The following is a 19334-nucleotide window of genomic DNA, read 5'->3' on the forward strand; positions in this document are numbered from 1 at the left end:
CTGAGTATTTAGTCCAAGTGTCTCTCAAGAGGACACCGGGAAAACAGTGATCATCGTTCAACAATTTTACTGACAGAAAAAGTACGACTGCTTCGAGCCCAAAAAACAGCGTCTTACTAGGAACTGGTGCAGAGGCTTGACAGAGCTGCTATCTAAAAGTCGCCTGTTTCTAGCATGTAGTAACTCTTCTAGGAGCTTCAAAGGAAAGTATACTTGCGGGGAAATAGTCCAAACCCCAAGAATATCATCCTGATTAAGTCAAAAACAGGCGGAGAAAGGTCTATCCTTACTGCAACGTGTAAGTCCACTGAGGAAACAACGCTGAAAGCTGGGAACAGTGACGTTGGTTCCTACAATGGGCTTCAAGAGCGTCCTAAGATGATGAATTGAGTAGCATCTGCCCGGATGCCAGGAGAGGCTCTCTAAGCTGGAAGAACCGGCTCGTGTAGTCCATGTGCCGGCCTTTACAGCTGCCGGCTGCTGAATACTCATGATACTATTTTCTTGTCATTTGTTGTGTGGGCACGAAAAGGTCCCTTGGAACTTGCGGCCTATGCCAGCGCTGCTACCACCGCCTGGTGTAAAATCGTGTCTGTAACGGAGAGCTTGCAATGCTGAGATGTGCAGGGACCATGTAGACTGCTCATGTACCCTATGTGCCAGAGAAACTCTCACTCCCTTTTTTGCAGATATCCAACGTAGCACTAGTAAGCTCCAATGATGTTTTTATACACCAATGTCTGTGCTCTTCTGCATGTTCGTTGCTGTCAAGTAAATAAGCAGTAAAAAGCAGACTAGTGAGCCTACCCAGAGTCTCATTTCACTATCATCATATATCTGAATCCTTTATCCTGACATCCAAGTCTTCCTGCGCTGTCTCCGATCACAAAGACCTGAAAAAATCTCAGCTTTAACCTGTCGCTATTACACTCCTGTACACAGCTGCTGCTGTTGTTGTTGTGGTCTTCAGTCCAGAGACTGGTTTGATGCAGCTCTTCATGCTACTCTATCCTGTGCAAGCTTCTCCATCTCCCAGTACCTACTGCAACCTACATCTTTCTGAATCTGTTTAGTGTATTCATCTCTTGGTCTCCACCATTTATATCCTCCACACTTCCCTCCAATACTAAATTGGTGATCCCTTGCTGCCTCAGAATATGCCCTACCAACCGATCCCTTCTTCTAGTCAAGTTGTGCCACAAACTTCTCTTCTCCCCAATCCTATTCAATACCTCCTCATTAGTTATGTGATCTACCCATCTAATCTTCAGCATTCTTCTGTAGCACCAAATTTCGAAAGCTTCTATTCTCTTCATGCCTAAACTGTTTATCGTCCACGTTTCACTTCCATACATGGCTACACTCCATACAAATACTTTCAGAAAAGACTTCCTCACACTTAAATCTATACTCGATGTTAACAAATTTCTCTTTTTCAGAAACGCTTTCCTTGCCATTGCCAGTCTACGTTTTATATCCTATCTACTCCGACCATCATTAGTTAGTTTATTCCTCAAATAGCAAAACTCATTTACTACTTTAAGCGTCTCATTTCCAAATCTAATTCCCGCAGCATCACCCGATTTAATTCGACTACATTCCATTATCCTCGTTTTGCTTTTGTTGATGTTCATCTTATATCCTCCTTTCAAGACACTGTCCATTCCGTTCAGCTGCTCTTCCAGGTCCTTTGCTGTCTCTGACAGAATTACAATGTCATTGGTGAACCTCAAAGTTTTTATTTCTTCTCCATGGATTTTATTCCTACTCCGAATTTTTCTTTTGTTTCCTTTACTGCTTGCTCAATATACAGATTGAATGACATCAGGGATAGGCACTCCCTTCCCAACCACTGCTTCCCTTTCATGTCCCTCGACTCGTATAACTGCCATCTGGTTTCTGTACAAATTGTAAATAGCCTTTCGCTCCCTGTATTTTACCCCTGCCACTTTCAGAATTTGAAAGAGAGTATTCCAGTCAAAATTGTCAAAAGCTTTCTCTAAGTCTACAAATGCTAGAAACATAGGTTTGTCTTTCCTTAATCTGTCTTCTAAGATAAATCGTAGGGTCAGTATTGTCTCACGTGTTCCAACATTTCTACGGAATCCAAACTGATCTTCCCCGAGGTCGGCTTCTACCAGTTTTTCCATTCGTCTGTAAAGAATTTGTGTTAGTATTTTGCAGCTGTGACTTATTAAACTAATAGTTCGGTAATTTTCACATCTTTCAACGCCTGTTTTCTTTGGGATTGGAATTATTACATTCTTCTTGAAGCCTGAGGGTATTCCACCTGTCTAATACATCTTGCTCACCAGATGGTAGAGTTTTGTCAGGTCTGGCTCTCCCAAGGCCGTCAGTAGTTTTAATGGAATGTTGTCTACTCCCGGGGCCTTGTTTCGACTTAAGTCTTCCAGTGCTCTGTCAAACTCTTCACGCAGTATCATATCTCCCATTTCATCTTCATCTACATCCTCTTCGATTTCCATAATATTGTCCTCAAGAATATCGCCCTTGTATAGACCCTCTACATACTCCTACCACCTTTCTGCTTTCCCTCCATTGCTTAGAACTGGGTTTCCATCTGAGCTCTTGATATTCATGCAAGTGGTTCTCTTTTCTCCAAAGGTCTCCTTAATTTTCCTGTAGGCAGTATCTACCTTACCCCTAGTGATATACGCTTCTACATCCTTACATTTTTCCTCTAGCCATCCCTGCTTAGCCATTCCGCACTTCCTGTCGATCTCATTTTTGAGACGTTTGTATTCCTTTTGCCTGCTTCATTTACTGCATTTTTATATTTTCTCTTTTCGTCAATTAAATTCAGTATCTCTTCTGTTAACCAAGTATTTCTATTAGCCCTCGTCTTTTTACCTACTTGATCCTCTGCTGCCTTCATTATTTCATCTCTCGAAGCTACCCATTCTTCTTCTACTGTATTTCTTTCCCCCATTCTTGTCAATCGTTCCCTAATGTTCTTCCTGAAACTCTCTACAAACTCTGGATCTGTCAGTTTATCCAGGTCCCATCTCCTGAAATTCCCACCTTTTTGAAATTTCTTCAGTTTTAATCTACAGTTCATAACCAATAGATTGAGGTCAGAGTCCACATCTGCCCCTGGAAATGTCTTACAATTTAAAACCTGGATCCTAAATCTCTGTCTTACCATTATATAATCTATCTGAGACCTTCCAGTATCTCTAGGCTTCTTCCAAGTATACAACCTGCTTTTATGATTCTTGAACCAAGTGTTAGCTATGATTAAGTTATGCTGTGTCCAAAATTCTTCCAGGCGACTTTCTCTTTCATTCCTTATTCTCATTCCATATTCATCTACTACGGTTCCTTCTCTTCCTTTTCCTACTATCGAGTTCCAGCCTCCCATGACTATTAAATTTTCGCCTCCCTTCACTATATGAATAATTTCTTTTATCTCATCATACTTTTCATCGATGTCTTCGTCATCTGCGGAGCTAGTTGGCATATAAGCTTGTACTACTGTGGTAGGCATGGGTTTCGAATCCATCTTGGCCACAATTATGCGATCACTATGCTGTTTGTAGTAGCTTACCCGCATTCCTCTTTTCCTATTCATTATTAAACCTACTCCTGCATTAACCCTATTTTATTTTTTATTTATAACCCTACATTCACCTGACCAGAAGTCTTGTTTCTCCTGCCACCGAACTTCACTAATTCCCACTATATCTAACTTAAACCTATCCATTTCCCTTTTTAATTTTTCTAACCTACCTGCCCGATTAAGGGATCTGTCATTCCACGCTCTGATCCGTAGAATGCCAGTTTTCTTTCTCCTGATAACAGCGTCCTCCTGAGTAGTCCTCGCCCGGAGATCCGTATGGGGGACTATTTTACCTCTGGAATATTTTACCCAAGAGGACGCCATCATCATTTAACCATACAGTAAAGCTGCTTGCCCTCGGGAAAAATTACAGCTGTAGTTTCCCCTTGCTTTCAGCCGTTCACAGTACCAGCACAGCAAGGCCGTTTTGGCTAATGTTACAAGGCCAGATCAGTCAATCATCCGGACTGTTTCCCCTGCAACTACTGCAAAGGCTGCTGCCCCTTTTCAGGAACCACACGTTTGTCTGGCCTCTCAACAGATACCCCTCCATTGTAGTTGTACCTACAGCACGGCTATCTGTATCGCCGAGGCACGCAGGTCTCCCCACCAACGGCAAGATCCATGGTTCATGGGGTGGAGGGGGGGGGGACACAGCTGCTAACTGCCAATAAATAGATAATCTCAAAATCCCATGTCACTTCTGATCTGAGCGTGAGCTAAAGTAAGTATATCATGATCTACAGCTGGTTATAAACGCCCTGAAATCACCATGTGGTACTGTCCCCAATATTTCCAGAAGATAGGCTAGAAACTGTCTTCATGACACCATCAGGTCATTATCAGTATCACAGAATGCCACTTGAAGTTAATAATGTATCATTTACAGTTAAGAGACTATTGGATGGTGAACTTCACACATTGAAACCTAAAAAATGGGTGGTTTACTTAGACAACATCATCGTATTTTTGAGAGATATGGAAGAAGACGTCAAGTGTTTGGAAGAAGTACTTAACCGACTATAGAAAGCATGTCTGACGACCAGCACAGATAAATTCCACTTCATATAAACAAAAGTTAAACACCTTGGCCATGTAACTAGTGCAGAAGGTGTAAAAATTGATCCACAGCTCATTTCTTAAGTCCGTGACTTCGCAACACTACGAACAGCTTTCGTCATTCCTAGGCCTATTCAATTATTACAGGAAACTAGTTAAAAATTCTTCAAAGATTGGCAAACCATTGAACCAGTTCTTGTCAAAAAGTGAAAAATTCGAATGGACAAGACTGCCAAATGTATTTGAGACATTTCAAAAAGTACTGACGTCAGATCCAGAGTTCTAAAAGTAATTCATTCTTTCTTGCCATGTGAGTAATAATGCACTTGGGTTCATTCTCAGTAAAGTATAGATGGTAAAGAACATCCTATGTCTTATGCATCTAGACAACTCAACAACACATAACAGATTTATTCCACAACAGGAAAGGAGACACTAACAGTGATTTATGGAATTATATACTTACATTATTATGTGTATGCTCAAAGTAGTAACAGACCACACAAGGGATCCTTCTAGTAGATTAATGAGATCAACATTCAAACTGAATGAATTTGATTATGAAGAAATTCAAAAACGAAGAAAGAAACATACAAATGCAGACACATTGAGCAGAGAAATTGGAGTGCTGCAAGCAGTAGGAAAAAGTATAGCTGAATGTCAGCAGACACAAATGAGTAACACAGAGTGCCACACATTTGAATTGCAAGTGCAGTTCATGATGCACGATGGCTTACTCTGCAGATCAACGAAGTGCAGACTATACACAGTCATTCCAGCAGCATTCAGGGCTGAAGATCTGCAACAACCACATGTTAGCAGGTCATAGCAGTCACAGGACTATGGGTAGGAGAGTTGCCAAAAAATACTGTAGGAAAAAAGTGATGTGGAAGAGAAAGTAAAAAATTGTAAACGTTGTGCACAAAGGACAGATTTTAGCCAGCTAAATGTTGCATTACAAAGACTGCCGTGAGTGAACAAACCATTTGAAATGCTTGAACTGGGCATTTTAGGACCATTTAGTAGTACCTTTGTGAGAAATAAGTACATATTAGCAGTAATACATAACTTTTCCTGATACATTGAAGTACCAGCAAACTCACACCAACAAGTTAACACAGTAGCACAAGTCTTAGTAAATAATTGGATCGTCAAGTTCAAAGTACCAGATACCATACCGACAGACCAAGGTATAAATTTCATATTGGATCTAATGAAACAGTTGTCTCATTTGCTTTACTCATTCTTATAAGTCCCTGGCTTTCACAAGCAACTAAGCTAATTGGTGGAAATAGTACTACAGATGTTAATCAGGAAGAAAAGAGGATGGTCATATGCAGGAGGGAAGCTACATAAACCTGCATTCAGCATGGCAGACAATAAAGATATGCAAAACTTTACTAATAATAGATTGCACTAGAACTGCGGCAGAGTGGCATACTACGCACTTGACAAACATGAAATGGAATGGTTAGAAAATTATGAAATTGGCACAGTATACAGAAAATACTCTGCAAACATGAATAACAACTTGCAAAAAACTCAGACTTAGTCAAGTGCTTCAGATGGGACAATGACCATAGCCAGGATGTTGCAAGGATTAGCAAATAACTTGAATGATGCAAGGCTAGAAGCAGGAACACTGCAGGAAGCAGTTTGCCATGCAATGCACAGGTATCTGAGTTCTGCACTTTTGCCTCCAACACAGTTCCTAGCAGCATTATGCCAGGCACAAAAAGAATTCTCCACGGAATTACAACATGTAACAATTCTAACTGAGAAAAACGTAGCTTTATTCGATCATATTCCAACCAATGAAGTTAGTTCTGATGTAACAAAATTGCGTCTATCCATTTAGTTTCCGATTGAGGGCATGAATGCATAATACCAGTGTTTTACATCCATCGTTATCTGGTAAAATGGGGAACTGTAAACAAAGGAATCCAAATACAAATGCAAGAAATATTGTTAATCTCAGAAGAAACAGAAGTTTACACGCTCTTTTCATTAGCAGAGTTACAGTGGTGTATAAGAGAAATAATCACAGTTTTTCCAGGCAGAGTGATACACAGTGATGTACAGGAATGTGATGGACTGCTGTTATTAGAGAAAACGGAATTATCAGAGTGTCAAAGGGAAGTGCTGGCCCCACAGTCACATTTCCAGAGACCGGGAAAGAAGTTGTCATTGTAAACTGTTGCCAAAATGGAAAACCCATGGGCATAACCAAAGTAGAACTATAATTAGTGGTATATTAATAAATGATACAACGTGTGATATATCAGCAGCTCAATTTCGTCTTCCAGCTACTATTGTGGGTAAGAACCCGATTCAGTTCCCATAATCTACACTGTATTGGGTGAAGAAACCGATAGAAGTGTTACCCACCCAAAACTTAACGTACCTGGACAATACCTTACACACTGACCTACTGTACGCACCAGACGAGCAGGTAACGTCACAAACAGGACTAATTTCAGAAGTATAAATGGTCCAGGATATTCAGAACTATAGAGATAAACAACGATATAATAAAACAACTATAAACATTTCCACTAACAGTGCTGCCATGGTTCTACTGTTGTGACCAGTCGAAAATACTTTCGAGCTGCCATAACTGTAGATTCTTTGATTGTTCTGGGAGAAGGTTCATCATACTAGAACACATGAAATATTAGTTCACGTTATTATATAAATGAATAAATGATTTACTTAACTTTAACACATTTCTTTGGCACAGGACGGTTGTATAATTTACAACTGCCACTGACTAGCAAAGAATCACTTGATGCACTTATTAACAAACTGTTCTCCTGCAGTACAAAATGTAACCTGTATGAAGGTACATTTCATCAGAAACTTTAATAACCCTTTGGTCTTACACTATGATGCTGACTACTTCAGATGAGGTCACGAACTGGGCAGAGTTCTTCCGTGCTCGACTCTGGACTGACCTCCACATGATGGCGCAGCAGTGCTGAGAGGGGACGCATGGGTTTCAGGAGTGCCTCCGATTTATCGTCAGTGGTATCGATATGCCTTGCAAAGTTTGGTGTGGCACCATGATCTCTGGATGTTAGCACAGCTGCTAACAGTTGCATTTTACTTTTGCCCGCGACAGAAAACCACTCATCCACCCAACTCGCCAATCTAGTAAATACCTGTCAAGTGACTAAATAGTAGTGATAAGGAATCAAAATGTGTAATACAAGTAATATTGTATACTTGTATTAGGGTAAAATGACTCAGCAGATACAAAATATGATTAACAGAAGAACAAAAAACTTCGCGAATACGCGTTTCAAATGTTTAAATAACAGAAAATTGTATAATGTGTAATTATCTATGCAACATATACCAGTATGTCACAAGATTGTTCCAGAAGCAAACTAAGAAAAATTCAGGTCTAATTTTTTAAAGGAGAAAAGAATGGTACACAGCAGAAATATATTATGGACAAATGCAACATTTTCTCGAAGTCCTCTCAGCCAGCATGAAGTGAGGGTAAGCCAAGCCAGTGCCCCAAGTTGCAATGAGAACTTCAGACAGAAAGCCGCATTGAATGACATAGCAAACTTGGAAGATATTGCCACACACAAGCGAGAGGTCTGAATTGTAAACTCAGCAACATGACCTCAGCGAGGAGAAGGCATCACTCTAAAAGCACAGCTTGACTTCACAAGAGAGACTAAAAGTTTCCCAAGAACACCTATCAGCCTGCTGATATGGCGGAAAGAACAAGCTGAAGCCCTGAAAACCATTCTTGAAAAATAGAGGGTTGGTGAAGACTGCTGATGACCCAAAAAGATAGGCCACATTAGATCATCACTGGCCAGGCGTAATGTCATTGGCTCAGCTGAGCAGTAATAAATTCTCAGGCATCTGAGCCTTAGCATGAATTATTCGTTGCATTACATCAGCTATGAGGCGCCAAGATGAGTTCTGACTTTGATACTGCTACCTGTCTGGACTGCTGTACTCGATCGCTGTGAGCTGCCGACCTTGCAGCCAGTGACGAGAAGATTTGGAGATTTCTACCTCCAATTTCTGAGCCGACTGGAAGGAGTTAGATGCACTGTCGACCTGTCACAATGTTCGGGAGGCCTGCTAACGGCTGTCACCGACATCCCTGGCCTTCCTCGGGGCTATGGGCTGCTCTGCTGCTAGGCTGGGTGCCGCCACAGAAACTTCAATGTAGTAAATTCTTGTTTTGCTAATGTTGTATCATTGCTGCCCCACTGTTCCTAGTGGCATGCTCCACCGCACTCCATGCTCCGTCGTCTCAACAACAGTAGTGGTCTCAAACTAGGCTACCACAGACCTTTCATAGTTGAGTGTGACAAGAATAAGGGATAACTGCATTCCAAAATTATAATTGTACCACCCACAGGCTGGGAAGACGTTTTTGAGAATGTCACTTGAAATTGGAACAGATTTTCTCCAACAAATATCTCGAGAGAAGTTCACAGACTTACAGAAAATGAATGTAATTTTCTCTCCTTATACCCAAGACTACCACTCTTAACTACTACATCAATGATGTATTGTATTAAATAGTGATAAGCAGTTGACAGTTGCAAGGGACAATTACCAAGTGTCACAGAACGATCTTGATGAAACCTGGCAGTTGTATAGAGCGGGCAAAATAACGTAGTACATTTTTTTGTGTTGGCCAATTTCACTTTTAAGGAATAAGACACACCCTGGAAGATAATTTGCCATGTCAGGTTTAGAGGGAATAACTTTGAAGTAATGATAAATGAAAGATGTTTTTCATATAAATGTTGACGTATAATTAACATTCTTGAAAAATGTATAATCAACTTCTGCAATAATTTATATTTTGCAAAAACCTCAGCACCATTAACTAATTTCTGTTTGCTGTTGAGGTCATTATGCCACGACACAGCGGTGAACAGTAGTACGGTACGCCCCATCACCTAAAACTTGTGCTACGCTGCTATATGAGACCAATACGGCTTGTTTAACCGTTTGGTTTGGCCTGGCGCAGATGGATTTCTACTGCTGCCGATAACGAATTCCCGCACGATACTCCAACTTATCATTTGGGTGCAGCATATTGCTTTGGCTGCACTAGCGGCATCCTGAGGAACTGTCTTGCGGGCATTACAGTGTGTACCACGATTGCAGACATGTATCTGCAAAGACACATATTTTATTTTTTCGAAATGATAATTACGTAAAACTTTATGACTGCTTCTAGTAAAAAGTTGCTAGTTGAAGTGAGCGACGACATCGGCTATTCGTGTCACCCAACAGCCGCAGTACTGTCAAGCAAATGACTCTCAGCTCAACAGTAGCGGGCATTCAAGAAGAATACCCTCTGTTACGTTACGCATTCTATAGCTTGTAAGCCATTTGGACAAGATTCCACACCTCACTGTGGTTCCTAGCTGAAAATGATGCAAGGGTACAACAAGTTTGGTTGTCAGACTGTTGAAATACGCTGTAGGCTTACCTTGTTTTACTGCATGTGTCTATTGTCGCCGTTCTGGAGCCTCAAGTAACGTATACTGTGCAATGCGGAGTTGGAGCGGCACGACAGGCAGGAGAGGGATATGTGTACGTTCAGAGACGAACGTTACATAGTACCTCGATCAGAATAACAAATGATTGAGAGTCGAGCTCGAAACGAGGCAATATTGTCGGCCCACGTTCTTCTACACACGATGTGGCTGCTGCCGCAGCAGCTGGACTTATGTTTACATCAGATGTAAAATTGGAATGCATCAATCTTCGTGCGTTAATAGTGATGAGTACACGAGAAAAGTGTCGTAGATATGGTAAAATAAATGTTCTTGAGGCGGTTTCGTCCACAGTGATGTTTAGTTTGTTCACAACGTTCTGAGCTAGCGCTCCTTAGTTTTGGATCGGCTGAATACGGTGTAAGTGTTTTGTTTGTGGCCGCTGCTAACACTGACGATCTAAAAATACAGTGACTGTGTACTGCAGCTATTACGAAGTGAATGTCGTGCCGTGCCCTGCCGAAGCAGTAAGGACATGTATAATAGTAGAACTGCTTAAGGATTGCGCAGCCTGTTTATTCCTTTCTGCCATCCTCCGCCAGGCTGTCAATGCAGAGTTGGGCTTTTGTAGACGGAGCTTCCTTCCTCCGCTGCCCAGACCCGCTTGGAAACTCGGTCAGAACATTGTGAACAAACTTTAGGTTCATTTCTCAACAGTGGCACGAGAAAGATAAGACATCTAAGTACATATTTTGAAGCGCAATTACCTACAGTTTCGAGATGTGGCTGCACTGTTCTTACAGCCACATTTATCACAAGCGATCAACTTTTTTACATTTAACAACGGAAATCTATGAAAGTTCTGCTGCATCGCGGAAATCGTTTGTCAATTCGTTGTTCAGTATAAAAAATTGTGTACCATTGAATGTGGTGTGCGCCGATCCGAGTTTCTCCTCAAAATAGGACAGTACTATGTAAAACGTTCAAGTTAGTCAATCTGAACAAAACATATGGAAGGCATGAGCATCCTACACTGGGAGTTTTCCAAGTCTCGTTATGAGAAATAGAAAATTGAAATTAATGCGTTGATTTATATACCGCTATCGTGGTTTCTTTTACAAGCGTTTCTGCCATTGTGCGCAAACGTCGCAGTGGAACACTTTGAGCCTTGCTGGTATGGCGGAGGCTATGTTTTTCTCGTGAGTGTTGTCGTTTTCGTTTTGTTACTTCAGTGTAGCGAGTGATTTGCAACTGTTATTATATTAAGTGTTTTTAGTGTGTGCAAGCAAAGACAGGTTGTGCTGTTGTTGGCTGTAATACTCACACTCGCAGCACAAAAGGGACTGAAGTTGTGCTTCATGATTTCTCTTACGATGCTTCTCTGCTAAAGGGATTGACTATCGAAATGCTGCAGAAAACACGCAGTGAATGTTGCAAATGCTAGAATATATTCTGGTCATTTCAAAGGCACTGAGTATCGTAGAGACTTGCATTCAGAATCGCAAAATTTACAGCGGAAACTAGTGCTTAGGAGTGATGCATTTCCATCGTGTAATTTGTCGTGTAGTAGCAGCGCCAGTGGTATCACACCACGTGGGACTGACGAAATAGAGGAACGTTTCAACAATCGTGAGATGCATAGAAGAAGCGTTGACACTTTAGAAAAGCTCTCATCGCGGAAGAAGTGTCTTGATAAACGTTCAGTTAGATAGGTGGTTGTTTGTAATGATTCACGTAACGTCAGTATGCTGAATTCCGTAGCGACATTGGGCGGAGAAATGCTCATCTGAAAAATAAGTGGACTACACAGCGAGTACGTAAAAAATATGTTGGAAGTCAGTTGTCATCACTGAAAGTACGTCAGCACGAGGAAGAAAGAAATAAAAGTGCACTTTTGTCTCGTGAAATTAAAATAAAGTGACTGAATGTAAAATATTTTCACCCAGTCAAATCAGAAGTTTATTACACGAATCAGAGTGTCTGGTTCAATGGGACAGAGAGCACATCAGCAAGTCGATTACACTGCGCGCCGTTTCACAAAAAAAGGGTTCAAATGGCTCTGAGCACTATGGGACTTAACTTCTGAGGTCATCAGTCTCCTAGACTCAGAACTACTTCAACCTAACTAACCTAAGGGCATCACACACACCTATGCCCGAGGCAGGATTCGAACCTGCGACCGTAGCGGTCGCGCGGGTCCAGACTGTAGCGCGTAGAACCGCTCGGCCACCCCGACCGGCGCCGCTTCACAGAAAAGCTACAATTTTCTCAGGAGAAATCTCAGATATCCTCTACCTGCAGTATCATCAACCTTGCGCTCTTGAATAAACTGCAGTTTCATTTGGAACCAGTAGCGGATACAGAAAAACTTTAAGGAGAGGGCGCTAAAGATATCTTGAGCTACCTTTACTTTTACCGTAATAAAAAATAAGTCACATGCAAAGTGACTGAATGTAAACTAGCTTCCTAGTGTATTATAACGCTACGTATCGAAGGTTTTCTATACAAGAAAACAATAGAATATTCGCTACTTTTCTCGAACAAATGCCAGACAGAATGACGTATCGAGATCACTAGAATGTCCGCGACTTTTCTCGTAGGTATGTGTTAGCTATCTACAGGGTGTTTCAAAAATGACCGGTATATTTGAAACGGCAATAAAAACTAAACGAGCAGCGATAGAAATACACCGTTTGTTGCAATATACTTGGGACAACAGTACATTTTCAGGCAGACAAACTTTCGAAATTACAGTAGTTACAATTTTCAACAACAGATGGCGCTGCGGTCTGGGAAACTCTGTAGTACGATATTTTCCACATATCCACCATGCGTAGCAATAATATGGCGTAGTCTCTGAATGAAATTACCCGAAACCTTTGACAACGTGTCTGGCGGAATGGCTTCACATGCAGATGAGATGTACTGCTTCAGCTGTTCAATTGTTTCTGGATTCTGGCGGTACACCTGGTCTTTCAAGTGTCCCCACAGAAAGACGTCACAGGGGTTCATGTCTGGCGAATAGGGAGGCCAATCCACGCCGCCTCCTGTATGTTTCGGATAGCCCAAAGCAATCACACGATCATCGAAATATTCATTCAGGAAATTAAAGACGTCGTCCGTGCGATGTGGCCGGGCACCATCTTGCATAAACCACGAGGTGTTCGCAGTGTCGTCTAAGGCAGTTTGTACCGCCACAAATTCACGGAGAATGTCCACATAGCGTGATGCAGTAATCGTTTCGGATCTGAAAAATGGGCCAATGATTCCTTTGGAAGAAATGGCGGCCCAGACCAGTACTTTTTGAGGATGCAGGGACGATGGGACTGCAACATGGGGCTTTTCGGTTCCCCATATGCGCCAGTTCTGTTTATTGACGAAGCCGTCCAGGTAAAAATAAGCTTCGTCAGTAAACCAAATGCTGCCCACACGCATATCGCCGTCATCAATCCTGTGCACTATATCGTTAGCGAATGTCTCTCGTGCAGCAATGGTAGCGGCGCTGAGGGGTTGCCGCGTTTGAATTTTGTATGGATAGAGGTGTAAACTCTGGCGCATGAGACGATACGTGGACGTTGGCGTCATTTGGACCGCAGCTGCAACACGGCGAACGGAAACCCGAGGCCGCTGTTGGATCACCTGCTGCACTAGCTGCGCGTTGCCCTCTGTGGTTGCCGTACGCGGTCGCCCTACCTTTCCAGCACGTTCATCCGTCACGTTCCCAGTCCGTTGAAATTTTTCGAACAGCTCCTTTATTGTATCGCTTTTCGGTCCTTTGGTTACATTAAACCTCCGTTGAAAACTTCGTCTTGTTGCAACAACACTGTGTTCTAGGCGGTGGAATCCCAACACCAGAAAAATCCTCTGTTCTAAGGAATAAACCATGTTGTCTACAGCACACTTGCACGTTGTGAACAGCACACGCTTACAGCAGAAAGACGACGTACAGAATGGCTCACCCATATCTTTCACATCACTTGCAGCGCCATCTGTTGTTGAAAATTGTAACTACTGTAATTTCGAAAGTTTGTCCGCCTGAAAATGTACTGTTGTCCCAAGCATATTGCAACAAACGGTGTATTTCTATCGCTGCTCGTTTAGTTTTTATTGCCGTTTCAAATATACCGGCCATTTTTGAAACACCCTGTATGTGCCAGATATAAACGTATAAAATACGATGACGCGGTGGCGCGTGCTATGTAGGAAAGTAGGACTACTCGATAACTCGATTCAGTCCAGTCGACTGACGAAAGAAACGAACGAATAGCGTGCGGCCTGGGTGGCGGGGGGCGGCACAGGTGGCAATGTGGGTGGCCCCGCAAAAGGGGGGGGGGGGGACGCCCCCCATATGTATCCGCCACTGGTCTCAACTCAGGCATTTTGAAGGATGCTTTAGTGATGATGAAAAACCAGACTGGAGCACTGTCTGAGTGACAGTAACGTATTTGTGTTTTGTCATGATGAAACGAACATTGATAGCAGAGTTTGCTATTATCAGCAAGATGAGAGGATGCTTGGATGTCTCAGCGGACGTTCTCATTGCGACAGTTGTTTGCAACTTGGAAGCAGCCTATCTGCTTCAATTTTGATATTCAATGACAGCCGCTCTCTTGATCGCATTAACTGTTTACTTGGCCAGTAGCAAAAAATGGCTCTGAGCACTATGGGACTCAACTGCTGTGGTCATTAGTCCCCTAGAACTTAGAACTAGTTAAACCTAACTAACCTAAGGACATCACAAACATCCATGCCCGAGGCAGGATTCGAACCTGCGACCGTAGCGGTCTTGCGATTCCAGACTGCAGCGCCTTTAACCGCACGGCCACTTCGGCCGGCTGGCCAGTAGCAGAAATGGAAGGAAAGAATGCTTCTGCCTGGAACGAGCTTGACGTTACTCTCATAAACACTTATTTTTCGCACCCAAGCGATCGCCTGATATGTGCGTGAGTGTTCTCTGACATCCCACATTTGCTAAAACTCTTACGAACGATTTACTCGATCAAGCTGCTAAGTTGGAAAACAAAGCATTCACAAAGCCGTGTTCGAGAAACTGTTAATTTTGGACAATGGCAAGATGAAAATATGCCCTAAGTTATCTCGGTAACACACTACAGTGAAAGGCAGAGAACGATAGCGAGTGCGCTCAGCACCTCAACTACAATCTCACTCAACAGCACAGGTGATTCACTTTTAATGCCTGAAGAAGGGCCCGCCAGTGATTTCGTACAGATGGCGAATGAGACCATCGATGTGCTCAATTCAGGGACTCGCGAAAGTAAACCCGTGGATGCGACATTCATTTGCGAGCCCGAGAGCAACGCCTCTGTAATTTTTTTAAATTCTGAAGAAAATGCATGTTGGATCCTGAGTGCGTATGCTGTCAATCCAGAAAGGATTTTTGAAAATTATTCCATCACTTTTGGACATGGTCAGTGACTTAGCGTCTTGCAATATTGAATACGTTCTCAATGCAAGACTAAATTAAGACTGCCTGGAGAATTTTTTTTTTTTTTTCGTTATAAGACGCCGTGGGCATAATCAGGATCGTTCATCGCCAGTCGAGGTAAAGAGTTGCCAACGATATTTTTTAAAATACATTATCTGTTGAGCTGGGTGAAGAAGGAAGATTTGTAATTCCAATGATTTTTGGCTACATGCTGCCAGATATGTCTGAGGCGTTGGCAATGGTTGAAAGAGAGAAGGAGATCAGAGACCTAGACCTCACAGCAGCAGATTCCGATATTTCATCAATGTGAATGGCTTCCGACTGCAGCATTGAACGATTCGGATATCTTACTGGATATGTAGCATGCTGGTGCAGACTGTACGACAGATCACTAGCCGCAACCACTGATGAGTTACTGACAATGCCTGAGGATACATCATATGGACGGCTGGAGATTATTTCTCGCGGAAATTTGCTTGTTCCCTCAAAAACGTGGCTTGAAACAGGTGATCAATTTTTGCCCAGATCTATGGACACGACAATTTCTCCAGGGAAACTGGCATCATTACGAACCTGTGTGCTATACTTACCTGGCGTTTACTACCGTCCACCCAGAAATACATAGAAATTTACGCCAGAACGAGATCATTTATTCACTAGGCTGGCTGTCATCAAAAGACAAGGCAAAGAAACAGAGGCAGTAAGTGGTATTTGGCATCGCTTTAGGGTATAAATGAACAATATTTGCGGAAATTGAGTAATATAGGAACCAAGATTAGTGACAGAAGCGAAGGTCCTCTGACTGTTCTTTTGACAACTATCTCCCAAGATTCGAAGACTGATGGTGCCAATCTTTGACTGATTGTCTCCCATACTACATACATCCCACCTTTGCTGAACTACGGGCACGATAAGTGAACTCACGTTTCTTGCAACTCGTATTTTGCAAAGCTGTTAAAAAGTTCTCGATCTAAAGTCCTTTTATATGGCTTAATTTGAACAACTGAAATCAACATTCTTCACCCATTTTGTTAAAAAAATGCTAATATTAGTAGTGTGACTAAAATTATAAGAGTGTGTGCGGCAGTTAGATTAGCTAATTCCAATGCTTTCTGCAAATGAGGTACTTGCATAGCTTTTTTGAGTGAAAACGACAGTATCCCCTTACTAATTGAAGTTGTTTTAAACTTGCGATGCATACAAAATGAAAATGAGCGCTGTATGGATTTTGTTTATTTGTTAAAAATTTTCTCTGAGACCACTTAGAAAATTTCGTGCCGATTTCGAACATTTACTTTGACAGAAAACTTCAAAACCAGACAAAACTTCTTGCGTTTTTGGAGGGTTTGATTCGATAGAAGCTAGAATTATTTTAAAGTCAGAAGTGTCTGTTTAAAATCTGGGGAAGTTACAGAATGTATCAATAAAGTTCTAACACTACGAGACTAGCAATTAACATTTCACAATTGAGAAGAGACTAAAATATACCACGAAACGTCGCGTAAATGCGCAGCCCATATGTTAAGGAGCTGCGCTCGTGGCTGATGCTATTTGTTCGTGACATGACAGCGTCAGTCAATGGCAAAACAGAACGTTCACTGCGCAACGTTATTTTCCTACGGCCCGCATCTCGTGGTCGTGCGGTAGCGTTCTCGCTTCCCACGCCCAGGTTCCCGGGTTCGATTCCCGGCGGGGTCAGGGATTTTCTCTGCCTCGTGATGGCTGGGTGTTGTGTGATGTCCTTAGGTTAGTTAGGTTTAAGTAGTTCTAAGTTCTAGGGGACTGATGACCATAGCTGTTAAGTCCCATAGTGCTCAGAGCCATTTGAACCATTTTTTTTTCCTACGGACCTGGGGAACGTTTCATAGTGCTACAGAATAACACTTCAGACGATCCTCTGCGTAAGTTTCAAAATTTGTATCACCTCCTTTGCAGTCATTCCGCTTTCCTCGCCGTTTTTTTTTTGGTATGTTCCTAGTTTTTAAAATATACTGTATCCTAGTATAGTAGTCCTTTAGGGCTGGTTGTATAATTTCGCGTAGAAATAACACCCCCGGGTTACGATTTAAGAGTAACACCTCTTTTACACCAGAACAAAGGGAGGCGAACTCAAGCAAACCAAGATTCGCACACGTTTCACTAGGAATCACTACCATTCGCTTGTACCTGTGAACAATCGCTCTCATTGGAAGGAAGAGGGAAAAAACAATAGAGCATGCGTACCGTCCCAACTAGGGCTGCCAACGGTCCAGAGTAAGGTGGGACGTCCCGTTTCCACGGCTCAAATAATTCGTCCCGCGATGTGCGTCTGCGGGGCGTTAATTGTCCCGCTTTATGGTAAGCCTGCCATAGGTTAGAAACAAACCCCTTTCACAAGAGGTACAGGGATCGCTTTGCGCACTTGCAACGACGTCGGGCGCGGAGACAATGACAGCGACCGCTCGCGCTCGCGTCGTTTCTGGAAAGAGACAAATGAGTGTTTGAACGCGTTCGGTAGGTAGGTCGCTCCCCTCCTCCGCTGCTTATCTGCCTCTCGTCACACCGGCGCCATGCAGTTAGTGCTCACTACTTCTCACAACAAAGTTACGGTGTTTTTATGCGATTCATAAAATAAATAGTGTTTAGTGTGTTGTTGGCACTTTGCTATTGTCATTTTTGAACAGTTTTTTGGATTTGAGTCATGTCTGATTCAGAAACAGTTGGCAGCGTCAATGAAAAGTACAATACAAAAAGTGTAAACGAATGTGTTCCTACCGGCAAGAATGGGAGAATTCTTGTCTTTTCTTGAAAAAAGTTGACATAAATGTGTATGAAGGTTTTTGCAACGTCTGTATGGAACCATTTATGATATCGCATGGAGATCTGAATGATGTTTAAGGGCGTGTTAGCGCCCCGGAACACCAACGGGGTGAAAGAGCTCGAAAGAGTACTCAACACTTTACAGTAGTTTTTAAAGCGCGATGTATTGACGACACACGACGAAAAAGTGATAGCTGCAGAGCTGTCATAAGTTTACCATAGCGTAAACATTACCATAGCATGTCGTACAATTCTATTGTCTGTGATTCTAGATTATGCGCCGTGATATTTAATGATTGCCAAATAGTATCAAAAATATCGCTCGGCAGAACTAAGGTATGCCCTTTAATTTACAATGTTCAGGCTCCAGCATCAATCGAAGATAGCCTGGGAAAACTACTGTCAGGCGTTTTTTACAGCATTTCGACAGATGCATCAAATCACGGACTCTGCCTCGTGATGACTGGGTGTTGTGTGCTGTCCTTAGGTTAGTTAGGTTTAAGTAGTTCTAAGTTCTAGGGGACTGATGACCATAGATGTTAAGCCCCATAGTGCTGGATTTAGAGTTCACAAATGTATCTGCTTTCTCGGCCCACAACGTCAATGTTAATTTTGGCGAAAGTAATTCAGTTTACAAACTATTTTCTCAAGATAATGCCAACATCTTGCTGCAGGGTGTCTAGCGCACATGGTACACAGTGTCGTTCGTCATACTATGGAGATGTGCGAGTTTGGCGTGGAGAATTTGGTACTTGTAATGTATGGGCACTTGTCCTGTCACGCCCAGAGAGTCCAAACAATAATAGAACACTTTGTCGATTCTGGAATATAATACCAAAATATTATAAGACATCAAAACAAGATGGCTGTCATAGCATTCTGCTTTCGGGAAAATTTATGCTGATTTCCAGCGTTGAAGTCATATTTTCTAAATGTTGAAGACAACTGGCCAGTTGTGTTAGGA

Source organism: Schistocerca nitens, chromosome 6 (assembly GCF_023898315.1).
Source record: "Schistocerca nitens isolate TAMUIC-IGC-003100 chromosome 6, iqSchNite1.1, whole genome shotgun sequence".
NCBI classification, from domain to species: Eukaryota; Metazoa; Arthropoda; class Insecta; order Orthoptera; family Acrididae; genus Schistocerca; species Schistocerca nitens.